Below are 21,502 nucleotides of genomic sequence, written 5' to 3' on the forward strand. Positions count from 1 at the left end.
GGCTGAAGTTTCCCCTCCCACTTTCTGCACATTGCAGGCAGCTGTTAATAAACCCCCAAGTTGATTACATTGGTGAAAAAAACAAGGAAATTTATTTATAGTTGCAGTTCACAATGTTTTGCTATTAGACTTACAATTCATAAAAAGTCAGTAATTGGTCACCGTGATTTGTAGCACTTGTATTTCCTTATCCTAATCTGTAGTCCATGTTCATACATCTCCTAATTATCCTATTCTACAGTGAGTGATTTTAAATAGCTTTTACCACCTACTTACCAGAAAGGAATAATAAGATGATTAATGACAACATGTATAAAATATTTTGAATGCAGAAAAGGAGAAATATTTAAAAGTAAAATAATGGACTATTATAGGGAGCATTCTTATTTCTATGTCTATAGAAATACATATATTTTGGCATAATACATGAATCCACACTTTAAACACACTTTATTTAACAAATACGTATCCTCTATATGAATGAAAAAAGCATTATTCTTCGATTAATTTCTTTTGAAATATTTTATTTTTTATTCTATAATAGTTGCATTTATAGAATAACATTAGAATAAATCTAAAAAGTGAAGATAAAATTCTTTAAATTCACATGATCATTGTTAGTCAATAAACATATTTCTAATTGATAAATAAATCTTATATACACATAGTAGTCTATTATTCAATAATTAGATAAATTGACAACGATACATGTAGAATTTTATTTTTTTACCTTGTAGTATTATTATATCACACATATTTCTTTCCTATTTTTTCTCTTTTAATTATGTACTAAAGCTTTCTATAGTTTCTACATTTCTACTCCATTATTTAATGGCTACATAATGTTCCATGGCTAACATAACCAATTTCTATTCTTAAGTACATACATAGATTGCCTTTCTTTATTCTATTTACAACCCATGATGAGTATTCTGACAATTGTATTCATTGTATAACTTCAGGAAACATTGTCAGAACCAAAACTACCAAGTCCTTTGATTCTGACAATACATTTTTTAAGAAAATAATACATACTGGCAACGTCCCTTTCAGAAAGATATTACCAATTTACATCCCCACTATAAGTGTATTAATGTTCCCATCTCCTGTGACCTAGGCAGGACTTCTGTATGCTTTTTTATTATTCCTAATTTATGTGAGAGACAAGACCTATCTCATTGTTTCATTTCATTCAAATTAAATTATGGATTAAGTAATAATACTTATTTTCCATTTTATGTCTCTCTAAAATGTTTGTTTAAGATTGGGTTCAATGTCAATAATTTGAAAAATGAATAATTTCCGCATTTTCCCCAAAAGTTGAAGGAGAAAATAAAATGTTTCCACAACAAAATTAAGTAATTTTTTTTTACCTATTCAAGAACCTCTTGAGTTTTTTTCCCCTGAGTTGCATTTGCTTGCAACAGAGAGGAAAGGGGGATGTTACTCTTACTCTTTTCAAATTAATTCAGTTTTTAAGCTTTATGATATTTAGTTAATACATAGACCACATTATTTATTATTTCCTAAGTTATGACTATTTCAGCAATAATCTAAAAGGTAGATGAATTGCAGAATTGGTTATGAGCAATAATTTTTTTCAAAATATCTTTCTAGAATGGATATAATATAAACTTCCAAAAATATTGGTATACATTGTGAATATCCAAAAACAGCATCAAGTAGGTACATTATTGGTGACCAGATATTTTGAACTCGTATGTAATTCATTTGATAACATGTATGGATGTGTAAATTTTACTTTATGAGCTCAACGGGAAAGCTATTTCTTCCAAAATATGACCCAAGATAATGCCTGTGTTGTATTATTTAATCAATTTCAGGTTATAAGAGAATCTAAATGCTTGTAAGAATTTGCTCTATCACTGCATTTTGTAGACTCTCTTGTTTATTATTTTAGGCCTTGAGTACATCACACAGGAAATTGCTCACAATATATTATGCAATTTGAAAGATGTTGGGCATATCACCTCATTTATGCCTGTTTACAATATTTGTTTGTCTTTAATCAAAGGCCGAAGTACCAGGTGTCTTTTTATAGAATGTGGATTTTTACAATGAATCTCCATTTCGTAGCATTCACTGTTATGTCTGGCTTCTTTCATTCGACATTATTTCAGTGACATCCATATAATATGTGGCATTAGTTTGATTCTTTTCATTACCTTATATCATTTCATTATATAAATATACCACAATGTATTTTTTTTCTATTATTATTCACCTTTAGATTGTTCTGGTATCACATTACTATTAACAATACCACTATGAACATTTTTGTACATGTTTATTGGTGCACATATTTATACATCTTTATTTGGTTTAGTATTTCCTACACTCGAAGTTGCTAGTTTATTGCTTATGATATGTTAAGATATACTGTATATTATCAAAAAATCCTCAGAAAAGACTGGCAAATTACATTCCTGGATAATTCTAGTCACTTTCTTTTGGTAGTTTTAAAGCTTTTATTTTTAAAATCCATCCTAGTGAATGTGTATTGATTACTTAAAATTTAACCTCTTGTGAGTACTTGGTTGTACATTATTCAGTAACTCATTTATATCAATTGATTTCAAAGGTGAGCCATTTAAAAATATCTGTTCTCAAACATTCACATTTACAACATATTTGATAATTTGAAAAGTTTTGGTGTGCATTAGAATTTGCTTATTCAAGTAACTTTAAAGTAACTATAGGATAATGCTTCCCTTAGTCTGGTATTTAGGCATCTCTACAATCTGGTCAGTTTATTTTCCATATATGCTATACTGCTCACAGTGTCTCAACAGCTTGTGGTTCCAAACTAAGGTCATACTGACAGAGCTGAAGTTTTTCAGATCAAGTGTTCCCTCCTATACCTATCAAAAAAAAAAGTGTCCTCAACCTTCATCTGAGATTCCTTTCTTCATCTAGAAGAGCTCAGGATTTCCTCTGGGTAGGAGATGGTATCACCTAAAATAGACAGATTTTAACAGTGGTTAAAAGCCTGAATTTGGAATTATATATATGAGTAGAATTATTCAGCTGTACTAAATTCCTATGTGACTTATGCAGGCATATTCTTATATTCTTTCTCTTTTGGGGTCATTGCTATAATTAAATAATATAACATGGGTGACACCTAATTATGTTTTTGGTACATAGAAAGTACACAGTATGTACTAGTTATATTTTCCAATACTTCAAGGTTGAGTTTAAGCTATTTATTGTCCATTAATTCTTTTCTGTGCACTCTTTAATTATTTATTGGATAAATTACCTCCTTAAGATTTATTTGCTTACTTTTAATTTTATCATATATAGTTTTCAAGAGCACCTTTTATTCTTTGCATGCTACATTTTACAGCATTATAACATCCTTTTCTTGATGCCGAATGTGTAATAGACTCTCTGAGGCTATTAGTTGTAGATTTTAAATAAAAATGTGATGAAAATTTTGCAGAAAAGTAATTGCCAATTCTCTTTTTTGAATGAACAATGCTCCATTCCAGGTTATTTTAGAGACGAGAGAAAAAACGGAAGCAGTACAAGATACAGATTTTTTTTTCATTGCAATAAAATTTATAGTTAAGAAAATGCATAGATTTTAAGCATATAGTCTAGTTAGTTTTGAAAAAGCTAAACATTTATATAACCACTACTGTAAAATAGAAAATATATTCATCACTCTAGAAAGTTCTTTCATCCCTTGCTTGTCAATCATCTCTGCACAGGGGTAACTACTATGCTGATTTTCATCTTCATACCTGAATCCTGTAAACTTAGCTTTGTTTTTCCTCCAGTTCATCAAGTCAGTTGCCACTTTTGCCTTGTGCTTTTATAGGTTTCAAACTTTTACTGCTATCACATCCTACCTTGTTCTTTTTTCTTTTAATTTGTCTCTTTAAATAATCATTCTAGTGTCATTTTGTGAGATTTTAGAATGAAGCAGAAGTAACGATGTGGTTAATCTTACATTTTAATGCACTTTTCAATATAATGTCATATTTTTAGATTATTATATTTATTTAATTATTGAACCATTAATCTTATACTTAATTAAATGAATGAATTTAACTGCTTCCTGTTCCAACATCATGTTTCTTTTGAGTAACTGAATGAATATTTTAGGCTTCTTTACAGGCATTACTTTTATACTCTAATCCTTTTGTGTCAGCCACAAATAATTAGCCTTGACATTGTTCTTTTACCTATAACCTTTTTTTTTTTTTTTTTTTTTTTTTTGAGACGGAGTCTCGCTCTGTCGCCCAGGCTGGAGTGCAGTGGCGCCATCTCGGCTCACTTCAAGCTCCGCCTCCTGGGTTCACGCCATTCTCCTGCCTCCCGAGTAGCTGGGACTACAGGCGCCCGCCACCACGCCCGGCTAATTTTTTTGTATTTTCAGTAGAGACGGGGTTTCACTGTGTTAGCCAGGATGGTCTCGATCTCCTGACTTCGTGATCCGCCCACCTCGGCCTCCCAAAGTGCTGGGATTACAGGCGTGAGCCACTGCGCCCGGCCTACCTATAACCTTTTAAAAAATGTTGAATATTATTCAACATCTGTACTTATTAATATTTGATAATATTTTTCCAGATGGATAGTTATTTATTGATACAAGTAAAACGAAACCCCTCTGCATATAGCTCTTGGCTGACCTTGAATATATTACTGCATTATAAAATGGGTTGTAACATACCACCACATTTATTTTCCTAAGCATGGCCATATTTTCTCAATCCTCATAAACCAAACCAGTAAATATATTAAAATTTTATAGCCATGGATAAATATGTCCACGAAGATAACCTGATTATAATTTCTTAAATCAGAAGAACTGTGTGACTCTTTTATCACTTTTAATATACAGATATTTTACAAATGCTTTAATTATTATGTTTTTGGATTCAATTTTTACAAATACTTAGTCTTGCTTTGTAGATTAAACACACTTTGGCTTATGGGTATTACAAATGCTCCAAGTTTAGACAGCTATTTACTGGCAGTCTAAATTATATTCCAGATCCCTCAGAATTGATCCAGTGATTTTTTTTTTTTTTTAGTTTTTATTTCCTACTTTACCACATTGTTTACCTACAAGAACAGAGATCAGAGTTAGTAAAAAAAAGAGAGATGGTCACCTGGCAGAACACTGCTCGTATTTCCTGAGCATACCACAGGGAAGCCTTACATTTTTATATCTCTGTGACTCTGAGACTGAATTTCAAAATGTAATACTGTAGCATTTTTAAGTATAGAGGAATATTGCTATTTGGTCATAATTAGGAAGCTTTACTGAAATTGCCTGGAGAATAGAGGTTTCCTGCTTCAGGGACAAAGCCTTGAGGTTTACAGATCTTAATTTTTTATTTCTCATGCATTTCCCAGTATCTGTCTCCCTCCCCCATCTGATTAACATATCTGATGAAATGTAGTACACTGAGTCAGGCATTTGAAAGGTAGAGACTTTTAATGAAGTATAAGAAAATCTTGGAGAGTCAAATTTTCACAGACCACCCAGCATTTTGGGAGGCCGAGACGGCAGATCACGAGGTCAGGAGATCGAGACCATCCTGGCTAACACCGTGAAACCCCGTCTCTACTAAAAATACAAAAAATTAGCCGGGCGTGGTGGCGGGCACCTGTAGTCCCAGCTACTCTGGAGGCTGAGGCAGGAAAATGGCGTGAACCCAGGAGGCGGAGCTTGAAGTGAGCCAAGATCGTACCACTGCACTCCAGCCTGGGCGACAGAGCGAGACTCCGTCTCAAAAAAAAAAAAAAAAAAAAAAAAATCACAGACCAACACATGCAGTGAAGAATTCACAGCCAACTTAAGAGCACCTGGAGGGAACACCACAGAAAGACTCCAAACAGCCCTCAGACAACAACCCTATCATGGATTTTTCTCCCCTCCCCTCCCCTCCCCCCACCTCCCCCCACCTTCTCTTCTCTTTTCCTTAGACACAAGATCTCACACTGTCACCCAGACTGGAGTATAGTGGGCATGATCATAGCTCAGCTCAGCCTTGAATTTCTAGGCTCAAGCGATCCTCTCATCTCAGTCTTCTGAGTAGCTGAGACCAGAGGCACACACCACAGTGCGTGATTAATTTTTAAATTTTTTATAGAGACAGTGTCTAATTATGCTGCCCAGGTTGGTGGACTTTCTTGACCTAGATGCAGTTGTTCAAAATAAGTTAACAGTGAGGAATATCAGAGCAGCCAATGTAGTACCATCTGCCAATGCAGTACCATCTGCCAATGCTTGACACCAATAAACTAAAAATCAAATTAAGCCTCTGAAGCTCTGCTTGATCTAAACTTTGCCTTCTTTTTAAAAATTATTATTATACTTTAAGTTCTAGGGTACATATGCACAACGTGCAGGTTTGATACATAGGGGTTTGATTCATAGGTATACATGTGCCATGTTGGTTTGCTGCACCCATTAACTCATCATTTACATTAGATATTTCTCCTAATGCTATCCCTCCCCAATCCCCCCACCCCTCAACAGGTCCTGGTGTGCGATGCTCCCTTCTCTGAGTCCAAGTGATCTCACTGTTCAATTCTCACCTATGAGTGAGAACATGCAGTGTTTGGTTTTCTGTCCTTGGTGATAGTTTGCTGAGAATGATGATTTCCAGCTTCATCCATGTCCCTGCGAAGGACACGAACTCATCCTTTTCAATGGCTGCATAGTATTCCACGGTGTATATGTGCCATAGTTTCTTAATTCAGTCTATCATTGATGGACATTTGGGTTGGTTCCAATCTTTGCTATTGTGAATAGTGCCACAATAAACATATGTGTGCATGAGTCTTTATAGTAGCATGATTTATAATCCTCTGGGTATATACCCAGTAATGGGATGGCTGGGTCAAATGGTAATTCTAGTTCTAGATCCTTGAGGAATCGCCACACTGTCTTCCACAATGGTTGAACTAATTTACACTTCCACCAACAGTGTAAAAGGATTCCTATTTCTCCACATCCTCTCCAGCACCTGTTGTTTCCTGACTTTTTAATGATTGCCATCCTAACTGGTGTGAGATGGTATCTCGTTGTGGTTTTGATTTGCATTTCTCTGATGACCAGTGATGATGAGCATTTTTTCATTTGTCTGTTGGCTGCATAAATGTCTTCTTTTGAGAAGTTTCTGTTCACATCCTTTGCCCACTTTTTGATGGGGTTGTTTTTTTTCTTGTAAGTTTGTTTGAGTTCTTTGTAGATTCTGGATATTAGCCCTTTGTCAGATGGGCAGATTGCAAAAACTTTCTCCCATTCTGTAGACTTTGCGTTCTTGCTATTTGAATCTTACTTGTGCCCTCATCCCCAAACAAAGCCTTATTTTAGCCAATGAGAGCTTGTTCCCATAGACTCTGAGTAGGGTTCACTGGGCCTATCATTTGCTAACAGAAGCTCTAGATATCAATCCCAATGTTGGAAATTGGCTTTCCACTAGGGATTTTGTCTTTGCTTCCTGTGCATTATTCTTGCTTAATTTGCTGAAATAATGTTACATAACAAACAGATGACTTTAAGATGATATTGATATATACATTTAGTATGTACCCATAAAAAGTAAAATTTTTTTTTTAAAAAAGATGCTGTTAAGTCCTAAGAAATACCTAAATCTTCTTAGTTCATTCAGCAAGGTAGTAGAGGTGAAAAAAACAGATGTACAGAGGACAATGGCTTGGTTCCAAACATTTATGTAGAACCCAAGGAGAGAGGCCTAATCTCAGGTAAAAAAATATTTTAAATTGCTAGAAGCAGCCACAACCCTAATACAAATTGTAGGCCAAATGGTTTATTCTGTCCTTTTCTATGTGGAAAGCTCACAGAAAAGCCTAAGATCTTATCATACCACCCAACTAGAAAAATAGGAAAATAAAAGGAAGCTTGTTTAAACATCTAGGTCAGAACTAACATAGGCTTTCCACTCCAGATTTGTCAAGAATGTGTAAAAATTCTTAAGAAAAGCATCTCCATGCTCATCCTGCCTTGTTGCATAGTAAAAAGTATTCAAAGTGAGAAAAAAAATTGAAGTTTTAGAAGTTTGAGTCTTCAAAGATTAAGAGAAATAGCTAAGTTTGACAGGTCCCAGAACACCTGATCTCGTCACCAGATGAGATCTTCACTGTAGAAGGGGTGCTGGAGGAAGAAGGGTAGGACCTCAAAAAGCTGAGAGTGGATCCTCCACTGTTTCAGATCTCCAGAATGGTGGACAGGAACGTAACTTAAAAGAGAACATGACCGTTCTATTGCAGGCAATGATCATTAACCTTCTAATAAACATAGTGAAAGTCTTTACTTTCTAGTAGAGTAATAAACAAAAGCTCCTCCCCATACACACACCCCTTTCAACAACAAAAAAAAAAAAAAAAAGAAGAATTGAGCCATGGCAAGGTTTCACCACATTTGGAATAGAACCAGGGACAGGAAGTAGAACTTTCTTTTCTTCTCTTTTCTGTATTAGGTTCAGGTGTACATGTGCAGGTTTGTTACATAGGTAAACTTGTGTCATGGGGATTTGCTGTACAAATTGTCTTATCACGAAGGCACTAAGCCTGTTAACCAACAGTTGTTTTTTTTTTTTTCTGATCCTCTCCCTTCTCCCACCCTCCACCTTCCAATAAGTCCCAGTGTTTGTTATTTCCCTCTTTGTGTGTATGTGTTTTCATCATTTAGCTCCCAGTTATAAGTGAGAACATGTCCTATTTAGTTTTTTTGTTCCTGCATTCGTTTGCTAAAAAAGATGGTCTCCATCCATGTCCCTGCAAAGGACATGATCTTGTTCTTTTTTATGACTGCATAGTATTCCATAGTGTATAAGTACTACGTTTTCTTTATCTAGTCTACTGATGATGGGCATTTAGGTTGATGTCACATCTTTCCTATTGTGAATAGTTCTGCAGTAAACATAGGCATGCATGTTTCTTTATAGTAGAATGATTTATATTATTTTGGGTATATACTCAGTAATGGGATTGCTGGGTGGATGGTAGTTCTGTTTTTAGCTTTTGGAGGAATTGCCATTGTTTTTACAGTGGCTGAACAAATTTATACTCCCATGAACAGGGAATATGTGTAAGGGTTCCCTTTTCTCCACAACCTCAGCATTATGTTATTTTTTTTGACTTTTTATTAGTAGCCACTCTGACTGGTGTGAGATGGTATCTCATTGTGGTTTTGATTTGCATTTCTCTAGTGATCGATGATATTGAGCTTTTTAAAATATTCTTGTTGGCCACATATATGTTTTCTTTTGAAAAGTGTTTGTTTATGTCTAAAGCTTTCTTTAACTAATATTTACAGTGATTTTGACTCTTTTTGAAGGCCCTTTAATCCTATCACTATTAAAATGTTAGAAAAATTTTTCTTTCTGTAAATTTTTTTCTTCTGGAAATAATACATCCAGTCTCTGATTGATACTGCTTTCCATTGTTTCTCATGTGTTTCATTTCCAATTATCACATTATTTTTGTTTTGTCTCCATTTTTTCATATGTGTTCGGTGATGTAAAGTTCATAGAATGATCACATTTACAATTTATGGTAATATTTTGTTAGTGTAGTCACAAACAGCATGGGTTATGCTAATTCACATTTAAATTTGGTGAAAAAGTCCCCCACCTAAAGGTGGATATAAAAATACACACAGAACAACTTGCAGCTTGCGTAATTTTGATGACCCATTACCTTGAGGACAAACATCAGGATTCCTGGAGAGGTTGGCAATGGGAATGAAAATGTCTGATTACCTTCTCTCTGATACCAGCTAAAAGGATCATTACAATGTAAAAATATTGCATCAGTCATATTAGTGTTGATAACTAGGGATTAGTGCTAAAATTATAATTTCTAGCATTATTGGAGATACAGACTTTATTAAATACAAAAAGTAATTTACATGGCTGGCACTCTTCTTGGAGGCCAGGTGAAACCAGTCCTCAGTTCAGTGCAATGAAGTCCAGTTCCAGGCCAGCTAAGAATCAATATATAAGGAAGAAAGATATTTTGAGAAAGACTTAATAAATCCTTTCAACAAAATTTGGAATTGGCACTATTCAAATTCTAAAACAAAAAACAAAAAACAAAACAAAACAAAACAAAACAAAACCCTGACTAAACCCAAGCAGGATTATTTAAATCAAATATCCTGGATACCCAATAATGGTAAACCCCCAAAATTTCATTTTGTTTGCTGCTGCAGGTGCACAGGAAGATACCCAGTTATACTTTGCTTTGGCTTGCTGGATTTGTTGTTATGAGCTGAGGCTTCTAGGATCCAAAACTGCAACAGGTACACCTAATTGTAATTCAAATGTGTAAATCAAAGATAGTTAGATCACCAATTTTTTCATTGTTCTGCAAAGAACCTCTGAATTTCTCAACTCTATTGTGGACTGAATCCTCTCTGACACCCACTGAGGAAAACACAATTAAATTACAAAGTTATCGTATTTCACCAACATAATTACCACCACTAAGACTTAGTTTTGTTTGTTTGTTTGTTTGTTTGTTTTTGCTAGATTTGTTTTCTCACTTAGTTTTATTTTACTTTTCTTTTAGTATAGTCTTTTACTATTAATTAGAACTTGCAATGTGGTGGTATACTGTCCGAAAACAAAAGTCTTTTCTGGAAGAATTTCTTATTTCCAATAGGATTCTTTGCATTGGCGGGAAATATAGGTTACAATGAAAATCAGTTTTTGACAAATACATATGAAGGTTCTAATCTATACCAGGCTTTCTTCCAGGCCCTGAGGAAGTAACAGTGAACATGAGAGACATGGTGCCTGCTCTAATGACACTGCATCCACATGAAATTTATTTGCTTTTAGAATTTGACAGGCCATTATTTTGAAGCGAGCACATTTCAAGGTACAAAGACTGGATACCTTATCTCTGCCACTTACTAATGAGAGAACATGGAAATTTACTTACCTATACTTTGCTTTGCTTTTGTCATCTATGAAATATGGATAATAATAGTGTTTGCTTCAAAGAGTTGTTCAGCGAATAGAATGAGATCATATATGTCTAGTGCTTAGAACAGTCTAACACATGCCAAAAGTTCAACTAATGTTAGTATTAATTTTTATTGAAACTTCATTAGTGTTATTTAGAAAATCAGGAATGGTTTAGAAATGTTCCTTCTGTGAATAAGGTAGAAGGGCTACTTGTTGAAAGCCTCACGGGACAGTCTTGCAGTTCTTCATACCACAAAGTCCATTGTAACACTTCCTTCAAGTACTGTATTAAAAGATGTATTTTCTGAACTTTTTGACTATTTGGACATGTCCTGCTGTCTTTAAGTGTAAGAGACAATTTCAGTGACTCTAAAATTCTTGACTGCAGCAGCTGCTGTTGATGCCCACCCATATCCCTTCAGCAATTACATTTCTGGCACATCAACCAGGATTGTAGCTGTCAGCATCTGCATCTCTTTGCATGAGGACCTTCTCTGGCTGGGAGAGCCCACCCTGCTCATTATGCCTGTGTATGTAGCAAGTGAGAAGTGCCTTAAAAGTAACACTGCACAGAAGCAGCCCTCCACCAATGAGTGCTAGGAGTTGGTTTTATCCACCTCAGTCTCCTTTCCTCTTAGGCAGATGATATGGTTTGGCTGTGTGTCCCCACCCAAAACTCATGTTGAATTATGATCCTGAGTGTTGGAAGTGGAGCCTCTTGGAAGGTGATTGGATCATGGGGTGGTTTCTAATGGCTTAGACACCATCCCTGTAGTGCTGTTCCATGATAGAGTTCTCACAAGATCTGGTTGTTTGAAAGTTTGTAGCATTTCCTCCTTCATTCTCTCTCTCTCTCTCTCTCTCTCTCTCTCTCTCTCTCTCTCTCTCTCTCCTGTTGGCCAGGTGAAGATGTGCCTTGTTTCCCCTTCAACTTCTGCCATAATTGTAAATATCCTGAGGCCTCCCTAGCCATGCCTCCTGTATAGCCTATAGAACTGTAAGTCAATTAAACCTCTTCTCTTCTTAAATTACCCAGTCACAGGTATGCCTTTATAGCAGTGTGACAATGAACTAATACAGAAAATTAGTATCAGAGAGAAGTGAAGCATTGCTATAGAGATACCTGAAAAATGTGGAAGCAACCTTGAAACGGGGTAAAAGGCAGAGGCTGGAACAGTTTGGAGGGCTCAGAAGACAGGAGGATGAGGGAAAGTTCGAAATTTCCTAAAGACTTATTAAATTATTGTAACCAACATGGTGATAGTGATATGGACAATGAAGTCCAGGCTGAGGTGTTCTCAGGTGGAGATGAGAAACTTATTGGAAACTAAAGTAAGGGTCACTCGGTCTATGTTTTTAGCCAAGAGACTAACCACATTGTGCCCTTGCCCAAGAGATCTGTGGAACTTTGAACTTGAGCATGATGATTTAAGGTATCTGGCAGAAGAAATTTCTAAGTAGCAAAGCGTTCAAAATGTGGCCTGGCTGCCTATGCTCACCTGCATAAACAAAGAAATGACATGAAACTGGAACTTATATTTAACAGGAAAGTGGAGCATAAAAGTTTAGAAAATTTGCAGCCTAGAGATGTGGTAGAAAAGAAAAACCCATTTTCTGGGAAGGAATTCAAGCTGTCTATGGAAATGTGCATAAGTAAAGAGGAGTTGACTGTTAATAGCCAAGTTAATGGGGAAAATGTACCCAAGGCATTGCAGAGATCTTTGTAGCAGCCCCTCCCATCATAGACCTGAAGGCCTAGGAGGGAAAATTGGTTTTGTGAGCCTTACTCAAGGCCCCACTACTCTGTGCAGCCTGAGGACATGGTGTCCTGTATCCCAGCCACTCCAGCTCTAGTCATGGCTAAAAGGGCCCCAGATACATCTCAGGCCACTGTTCCAGAAGGTGCAAGCCACAGGCCTTGGCAGATTCCATGTGGTGTGCAGCCTATGAGTACATAGAAGGCAAGAGTTGAGGTTGGAAGCCTCCACCTAGATTTCAGAGAATGTATGGAAATGCCTGGATATCCAGTCAGAAGTCTGCTGAAGGGGCAGAGCCCTCATGGAGAACTTCTAGTAGGGAAGTGCAGAGGGGAAATGTGGGGTTTGAGCCCTCACATGAGTCCCCACTGGAGCACTGCCTAGTGGAGTTGTGAGAAGAGGGCCACTGTCTTCTAGAACCCCAAATGGTAGATCTACTGACAGCTTGCACTATGTGCCCATAAAAGCCACAGGCGCTCAACACCAGCCCATGAAACAAGCTGGGGAGGGGCTGTACTTTGCAGAGACACAGGGGCAGAGCTGCCCAAGGCCTTGGGAGCCCACCCCTTGTATCAGTGTGGCCTGGATGTAAGACAGAGTCAAAGGAGATTATTTTGGAGCTTTACAATTTAATGACTGCCCTGCTGGGTTTTGGACTTGCGTGGGGCCTGTAACCCCTTTACTAGCACTTCCCCCTTTGTGCTCTCTGTCTCCTGCTGGCCATGTAAATTTGTGCCTTGTTTCCCCTTCACCATCTACCATGATTATAAGTTTCCCGAGGCCTCCCCAGCTATTCCTCCTGTTCAACCTGCAGAACTGTGAGTCAATTATACCGTTTTTCTTCATAAGTTCCCTAGACTCAAGTAGTTCTTTATAGCAGTGTGAGAATGGACTAATAAAGTGGTATACCTGTGAAGTGCATGTTTTACACCATTTCAGGGTACCCTGGAAAGATTGGCCTATAATAACCTGTGGAGAAAATTTGCTTGATAAGGCACACAACACCTTTCCATCTCAATTCTCTACTACTTATTGTTGTTTTTTGGGGGTTATCTCCCAAATAAACAACTTACACTCAATTCTTTTTCTCAGTGTTGCTATTTTGAAGTATCCAATGTAATTTCATCCTTTTACTTTAAACACTGTAAATCTGGTACCATTTTCATATAAAATCTAGAGTTGCAGAGAAGTCTGTGAAAAACTTCAATATTATTTTGTTGGAAATTACCTTTTTTTCTTTATTCTTATATTTAAAAAATTGTCAACACGTATATTGATATGGGTGCTTTTCCTTTGATATTTTCTGAAACTTTATGAATTATTTTAATCTGTATATTTAGATCTCTAATTATCACTAAGGGTTTTCTCTATTAAACATCCTATTGTTTCTATTCCATTTGTTCCAGTCTCATTTTCAGAAATACCTATAATTTTGGCATAAATTATCTAGCCTGTATTTCTATTATTTCAGTCTAATTATTTGATATTCAATAAGTTTCTCCTTGTCTTTAAGGAGAGCTTGCTTGTCTTTCATGTAATTGATTCCATCTCCTACAATCTGTTTTGTTTTCACGACTTCCAGTGCAGCATTTTGCTTTTAATTTCCCTGCAATTTTTTCCAGTATCACTCTTTTCATCTTAAAAGGAAGTCTTTTATCTCTACCTATGCATTAGGCATATCTGCTCCTGTTACCTAGAGATTACAACATTTAGCATCTTATTAAGATAAAAGTTGTTTTTCCAAAACTTTTTAGATCTTTTTAGAGATCATTTTTTTCTGAGTTCAATTAGAAACTTCCTTGAACTGTACTGTTTTCCAGTATCTCAAAAAGCATTCAAGTGAAATCTATCCTGAATTTACAGATTGTCACATGGTAGTTTGTGCATTGCCTTTTTCCCTCTCTGCCCACTTAGGTGCTGGTGAAATCTCTCCTCTGTTCTATAGATGAATGGTGTGTAAGTGGGTATGTCTTCCATACCCATTCAAAGTGGGTATGACTCTTAGTTTTGTTTCAGAGGCCAGCCTTTATCCTCTATGGCTCATCTTACCTGAAATGGAAATGCAATAGAACTCCATTGTTTGGCTCTCTGATATTCAGAACATCTGAAATACATGGCCATAATTCTTATATGTATGCATACATATGCATTTATGTTTTCTTGTCTTACTTGAAAAAATGATTTAAAACAATCCAATCCTAACTGTACATTCTAACAGGTCTCTTTCTTTGCCCAATTCTACTTAAAGTACTTTAATTTGATACCATACTTTTAGTTTAAAATATCCTTCTCGGGCTTCCTTCTTCTTTCTGTGTTGTTTTTATTTTACTTTTCTTTTATTTCCTGGAAGTGCAATTTCTAATCGATGCAGATACAGGTGAACACGTGAGTTCGTTGGTGTATGCAAAGGCAGCCATACAGTAAAAGGATCCCTGTTCAGTGTTCTGATTGGTGGAAATTTCAAATTCCTGAAACAGAGTCAACAAACATGTATACTAACTATTCTTTTTTGGCTTAATAAAATGATGAGCAGCCAATTATAATTTTTATTTCAGTATGTCACCCTTTATAATAGAAATTATATGCATATTTTTGAAATATTGATTGTGATATTATCATATTATGCTTTCTTTTGTCTTCCTCCTTGTTGTCATAGTACTTTAATTAAGAGAAATTTTAGGACGCCACATTAGATGATGCCAACCACCCTTAAGCTGGAAGTTGGAACATTGAGCTTTCTGAAGGGAAAACTTGCAGTAAGAATAATGATGGTCTGGGTCCAGAAAGAAACGAATTGAAATCCTGACTCAAATATTTAACATCTCTGTGAATGTGAGCAAGTTGTTTCACTCCCAGAGCCTCAATTTCCTCATGAGAAAGGGCAGTAATAATGTTTATCACAAAAAGCTGTTGAGAAGGCTAAATGAGACAGTGTTATGCAAAGTGTTTAGTACAGTGTCTGACACAAAAGCATTCAATGAACATGGCTACCATTTAGCCATGAGTTGGTCTGCTTCTGAGATGCCTTCTCCTGGATGGCGTGAAAGTAACTCAAATAACCTATCCCAAATCAAATGTATCATCAACTCCCCTATCCCTGCCCTACTTCTCTTCCAGATTTTCCTTCAATGTGCATATTAGATAAAAATCCAGAAAACTAGAGAAGTGGTTTGTCACTCCTTGTCTATACTTTCCCATCAATGCTATGTCAAACTACACAGGGATATAACGTTTCATTCTAATCATGTAATCTCACTGAAGTTTAATTTTCCTATCTGTGAAAAAAGGGCAAGAACAGATGATTTTTGAGGTCCTTCTCCTCTCAAAAATTATGGGGTTTTAAATTAAAATGAGGTGTTTTTTTTTTAAAGATTATTGCTTGATGTATTGTGTGGAGAGGTAAAGGAAGGGGAATAAATCTAGCAGATCTTCAACACTCTTAGGAATGTCCTAGATAATCACTTTTTATTCCTTGCCATTTTATTTTTGGGGGATCATTTATTTGATACTGGATGACATGCTGCTTTATATTAATATTTTCATATATGTAAACCTCTTTTTGCTAATTAGATTGTGAGCCCTAAGATCTGCAAGACCATGACTAACATTTCTTTCTTTGTTGCCAGCAAAGTAATATGACCATAGAAGATTCTCAGTAAATATTTGTGGAATAAATGAAAGAATAAATATATAGAATTAACAGTCCCTGCAGGCAGAGATGCATTTTAAATTATTTTATTGTATATGGGCAGATATTTTCTTTTTTCTTAGTAAAATTCCTGGGAACAGAATTGCTAGGTCACAAGATGGATTCACTATAATCGATTGCCAAAGCTTTTTCCAAAGGTGTTATGTCATTTATACTTCCACCAAATGTGTGAGAGTTCCAGTTGTTCCACATCTTCATCTACATTTGGTTTTGTCAGATTTTTAAATTTATGATAGTAGGGTGTGTTTGTGTGTGTGTTATCTCATTGTCATTTGTTAAAGTCTTTTGCCTATATTTATTGAATTGTCCTTTTATTAATTTATAGTAACAAAACATTTTATTACTACATGTTATGCCATATATAAAGTATATCTAGCATGATTACTATATAGATATAATATAGAGAGTTCCTTATATATTCTGACTATAAATCCTTTGTAAGATGTATTTAATACTTTATCCCAATTTGTAGCATACCTATTTACTTTATTAATGCTCGTCTGTTAAGCAGTAAAGTTTTAAATTTTGACTAAGCATAATTTATTATTATTATATTCTTTTATGATTCTTGCTTTCTGTGTTCTATGTCTGCCTACTCCTGGGTAATGAACATTTTCTTCTAGAAGCTTTATAGATTTAGCTCTTATGCTTAAGTCTATGATTCAACTCAAATTAATTTTTGTATTTGGTGTGAGGTATGGGTTAACGCTTTTTCTCCCCCATATGGATATCCAGTTGTTTCAGTGACATTCATTAAAATAATATTCCTTTACTCCATTGAATTGCCTTGTGAAAAATTAATTTTAAGTATGAATTAACTTGTTTAAGCATTTTCTTTCTTAATAGATTATTTTAATAGAAGAGTATTAATTGCTGAGTCAAATTCACAATACAGAAGGACTATTTTTATAATAAATTTTAAAGTTACCATTTGTAGCTAAAATAGTTTTAATAAAAAGATTTACATTGAAGGCCTGCTTATATTTGAGTGAGGCCACATGAGAGATAATGGAATGGACAAATACAATGGAAAGGAACAGCAAGAGGTATAAATGAGCCATAAGATGCCATGGTCAAAGTAGGTAGAGAGATAAGGAAACAGAGAAAGGGGAAGGAAATGTAGTCCACACACATGTAATACTGAAGAACATGGAAGACAATTCTAAATTTTTGGTTAAGAAAAATAAATTTTAAGATTTTTGAAATCTACCTATTCCTAAAGATTTAGTTTTATACCTTATAGTTCTTTAACTGGACTCAGTTTGACAGAGGGACAAATGAACACAAATTGTAGTCATGAAATGTTGCATAAGCCCCAATTTACTGTCACACTTTTCCAGTTCATTGCTTCTGCTGACAAAAATATAAATTTTTCCCCCAGAGATGAACAGACGGAGATCACTATTTCACCTTGAAAGAACTTTTCCACTTACCTATACACAGTCTTTATTTGAGAGAAAACTATCTGCTGGGTTGGGTTTGCTGGAAAATTTAAGGCTGCAGTAGTTGTATAGGAGAGTACTTATCATAAATCATGATGGAATATTGGTTAATCAGCTATATAAATGACTCACTGTCTTCTTGCTTGGAGGTTTCTCGTCCTATCCCATCTTCTATATGTATTCTAAGATTCTGCCCAATGCTGTGGATTGCAGTTAAGCAAGCATGCAGTGCTGACAGTCAGCAGGGTCATTTCCCATCTATTTGGTCCTCACATTCTCTAGATATGCTCTAAATTAATGACAAATTGATAATCAGAAAATGCTTACATGAAGCATATACTGCATTGATCTTTTCAGAGAAAAAGTTGCCTCCTTAAAAAACATCCACTGTTGGCAGGTAGAGAGTTTATGTAAAAAGTATATTGGGCATCTCTTGGAGTGGCTTGTCAATTTAGATCCTCTTCTCTTTCACAGTGACAGTCTTTTTATATTTAATTTTTTGTCAAAACTAATATTTTTATTTGAAAATAAAATCCTTAATATGACATGCAGAATTCCCACCAAGCTTGCCTTTTTTGAGGCAACAAAATAGACTTCATATTATCAGTAGAAGATAAATGTAAACATAGGCCAGTTTATAAGCCAAAAAACTTAATTTTGCTTATATTATCATTGTTAAATATATTATCTTGGGAATAAATTTTTTCTTCTTAAAGTGGTGCTTGATTACAGTAATTTTAAATGACTTTTTTGTACATGCAGCTGTATGAGTTAAATACTGCATATATAGTAGTAGCATGCTACTATAAAGTAGCAGAAAAAATTTTAGCCTGAATTTTATTTTGGAACAAAAGAAAAGTAAAATAATGAATTTCTGTTTTCTCCTATAGGATAGAATTCAGCATATTTAAGTTCTTTATGATACTAATTTTTCACCTCATCTCAGGAGAAGGAATTGACTTTATGATCTATAAAATACAAAACAAGGACCTTAGGAGATTTTTTTTTAATAATAATATTATTAACCAATATATTTTATGATTTTATTTACAGATTTTTTTTTTATATATATAGGATGCTGTTTTGTAAATGGACTGAGGGGAGAGGTAAGAATTCTTGGCTTTGAAAATTACTAGTGCTCTGGGGAATTGTTAAAGTTACAAGCTAACTAAGAGGAATATTTTCTATCTTTTCTAACCATAGCTGCAGGTCTCTTCATTTAAAAATAAGCCTTGGTTTGTTTTTAATTCCAAAACCAACATCTGCATATCAAATAAGCAAAAGTGATCATCTGTGGGTGGGCCTTCAACCACGATTTAACAAAGGCTTTGACACAAGCATTAAGGGTCTCCTGCCTTACTCTGCTTCAGCTTAAGCCAATGAGGGGAACACACAGATGTAGAATTAACTTCCTCCCCTTTCTTCTCTACTTCCCCTGCTTTGTGCAATAAATTAGATTTTGTGGTAATTTTGTGCCATTGGAAACTAGTAGATTCTTATGATTCATGCAACAATCTGAAGATAATTTTTTATGGAGCTGATCTTGTTCTCTTTCTCTTAATTTAAAGCCTTCTTTCTCTTTCCAGTAAAGTATTGAAAAGTATGTAGTAAGCTGGTATTGTGCGTTTACTATTTAGCAAGATGCAAAAAATATAAAAATATTATTTTAGATATTTTAAAATTTTACTTAGAATTACTCTACAATGTAAAGGATTAAACCTCTGATTGTTCATATTACTTTTTCAGGGACACAAAGGATACAGCCAGGATTAGGAATCAAGTAGCTCAGTTTCTATCTAGTCTGCAGCTTTATGCATGGTACACACCTTTGCCTTGAAATCAGTTGATACAATTTTCTTTAGAGACAGGAAATATATTCAATAAATAGATACTATGATATGCAGTTTACTGTCAGAAAGCGTGATATAGACTTCAATTCTATAAATAAGCCCTCCCAAAATTTTATAACATGGACTAATAACTTCACAAAGAGTTGCCAGTAGTTATTCTAATTTTGGACATTGGAAAATCTAGGTTAGAGTTAAAACTAGTTCCTTTACTGCTACACTTGACAAAACTCTGTACTAATCTACATTCCCAGGAACAATATAAAAGAATTTCACTTACTCCACATTCAGGCCAATACATTGTATTGTCTTTTTTTTTTTTTTTTTTTTTAGCCATTCTAATGGGTACATGTTGGTGCCTCCTTAAGGTTTTTAATTTTTATTTTCCTGATAACTAGTAATATTGAGCATTTTCATGTTATCATTTATTCACTTATCTTCTTTGATGAAGTGTCTGCTGAAATAATGTTTTAAGTTTGAATTGAGTTTTTAAAATTAGTATTAAATTATTCTTTGTATATTTTAAATATGACTCATTTGTCAGATGTCTATATTTTCTTCCAGTCTGTGGTTTACCATTTTATTTATTTTTCTTTATTTTTTAAATTTTATTTATTTATTTGAGATGGAGTTTCGCTTTTCTTGCCCAAGCTGGGGTGCAATGCGTAATCTTGGTTCACTGCAACCTCTGCCTCCCAGGTTCAAGCAGTTCTCCTGCCTCAGCCTTCTGAATAGCTGGGATTACATACAGTCGCACCACCAGGCCCAGCTAATTTTTTGTATTTTTAGTACAAATGGAGTTTCTCCATGTTAGCCAGGGTGGTCTCAAACTCCTGACCTCAGGTGATCCACCCGCCTTGGCCTCCCAAAGTGCTGGGATTACAGGTGTGAGCTACTGTACCCGGCTACTGTTTTATTTTTTTAATGGTATCTTTACAAGAGCAAAACGTTTAAATTTTAATTAAATCTAACATTTATTTGTGGTCTTCACTTTTTAGTGTGTTCTATATAAAAAAAAATATCTTTCCCAAAGTCAAAAAGATTTTTCTTCTGTTTACTTCTAGAAGTTGTATATTATTTGCTTTGCTGCCTAGCCAATGATCTGGCTCAAGTTAGTTTTTGCTTATGGTATAAGGTAGTGGTCTATGCTCATTTTGTTATCCCCATATGGATGTTTGTTATTTCAGCATAATTTAGTGTAAAAACTATAAATCACCATTTAATTACCTTGGCACCTTTGTTAAAAATCAATTTACTATATTAATCTGATTTTATTTCTTTTGCATACATTATGTCTATCTGTAAAACAATATTACACTATCTTTATTATGGTCATTTTCTAGTATGTTGCTATAGACTGAAGGTTTGTGTCCCCCCAAAATTCATATATTGAAACCTAATTCCCAATATGATGGTACTAGAAGGTGAGCCTTTGGGTGGTGATGAGGTCATGAAGGCAGAACTCTCATGGATGGGATTACTGTCCTTACAGAAGAGGCTTGAAAGTCCCTTTGACCATGTGAGGACACAAGGAGAAGACAGTTGTCTGTACTAGGAAGCAGGTCCTCAAAAGACAAAATTTGCTGGTCTTGGTCTGCCCAGCTTCCAAAACTGAGAGAAATAAGTTTCTGTTGTTTATAAGACATCCAGTCTATGATCTTTTGTTATAGCATCCTGAATGGATGAAGGTATATGTCTTGAAATTAGGCAGGATATGTCTTCTAACTAACTGTTTCCAAATTATTTTGACTATCTTATGTCTCTT

The 21,502-nt window shown here is 35.0% G+C and overlaps 2 long non-coding RNA genes across 5 annotated transcripts in view; one reads left to right on the top strand and one right to left on the bottom strand.

The window, feature by feature from the left end:
- LOC134810088 (uncharacterized) overlaps positions 1-21,502 on the top strand; it is a 795,882-nt gene that overhangs the window by 749,840 nt on the left and 24,540 nt on the right. The window lies entirely within an intron of this gene.
- LOC107974706 (uncharacterized) overlaps positions 9,920-21,502 on the bottom strand; it is a 210,225-nt gene continuing 198,642 nt past the window's right edge. Inside the window, exons 8-10 of the long non-coding RNA XR_010157277.1 lie at positions 18,023-18,179; positions 15,009-15,207; positions 9,920-9,994 (exon numbers count right to left, since the gene is read on the bottom strand). This is a non-coding gene — a long non-coding RNA (uncharacterized LOC107974706). The remainder of the gene's footprint in view (positions 9,995-15,008; positions 15,208-18,022; positions 18,180-21,502) is intronic.

Source organism: Pan troglodytes, chromosome 4 (assembly GCF_028858775.2).
Source record: "Pan troglodytes isolate AG18354 chromosome 4, NHGRI_mPanTro3-v2.0_pri, whole genome shotgun sequence".
Classification (NCBI taxonomy): domain Eukaryota; kingdom Metazoa; phylum Chordata; class Mammalia; order Primates; family Hominidae; genus Pan; species Pan troglodytes.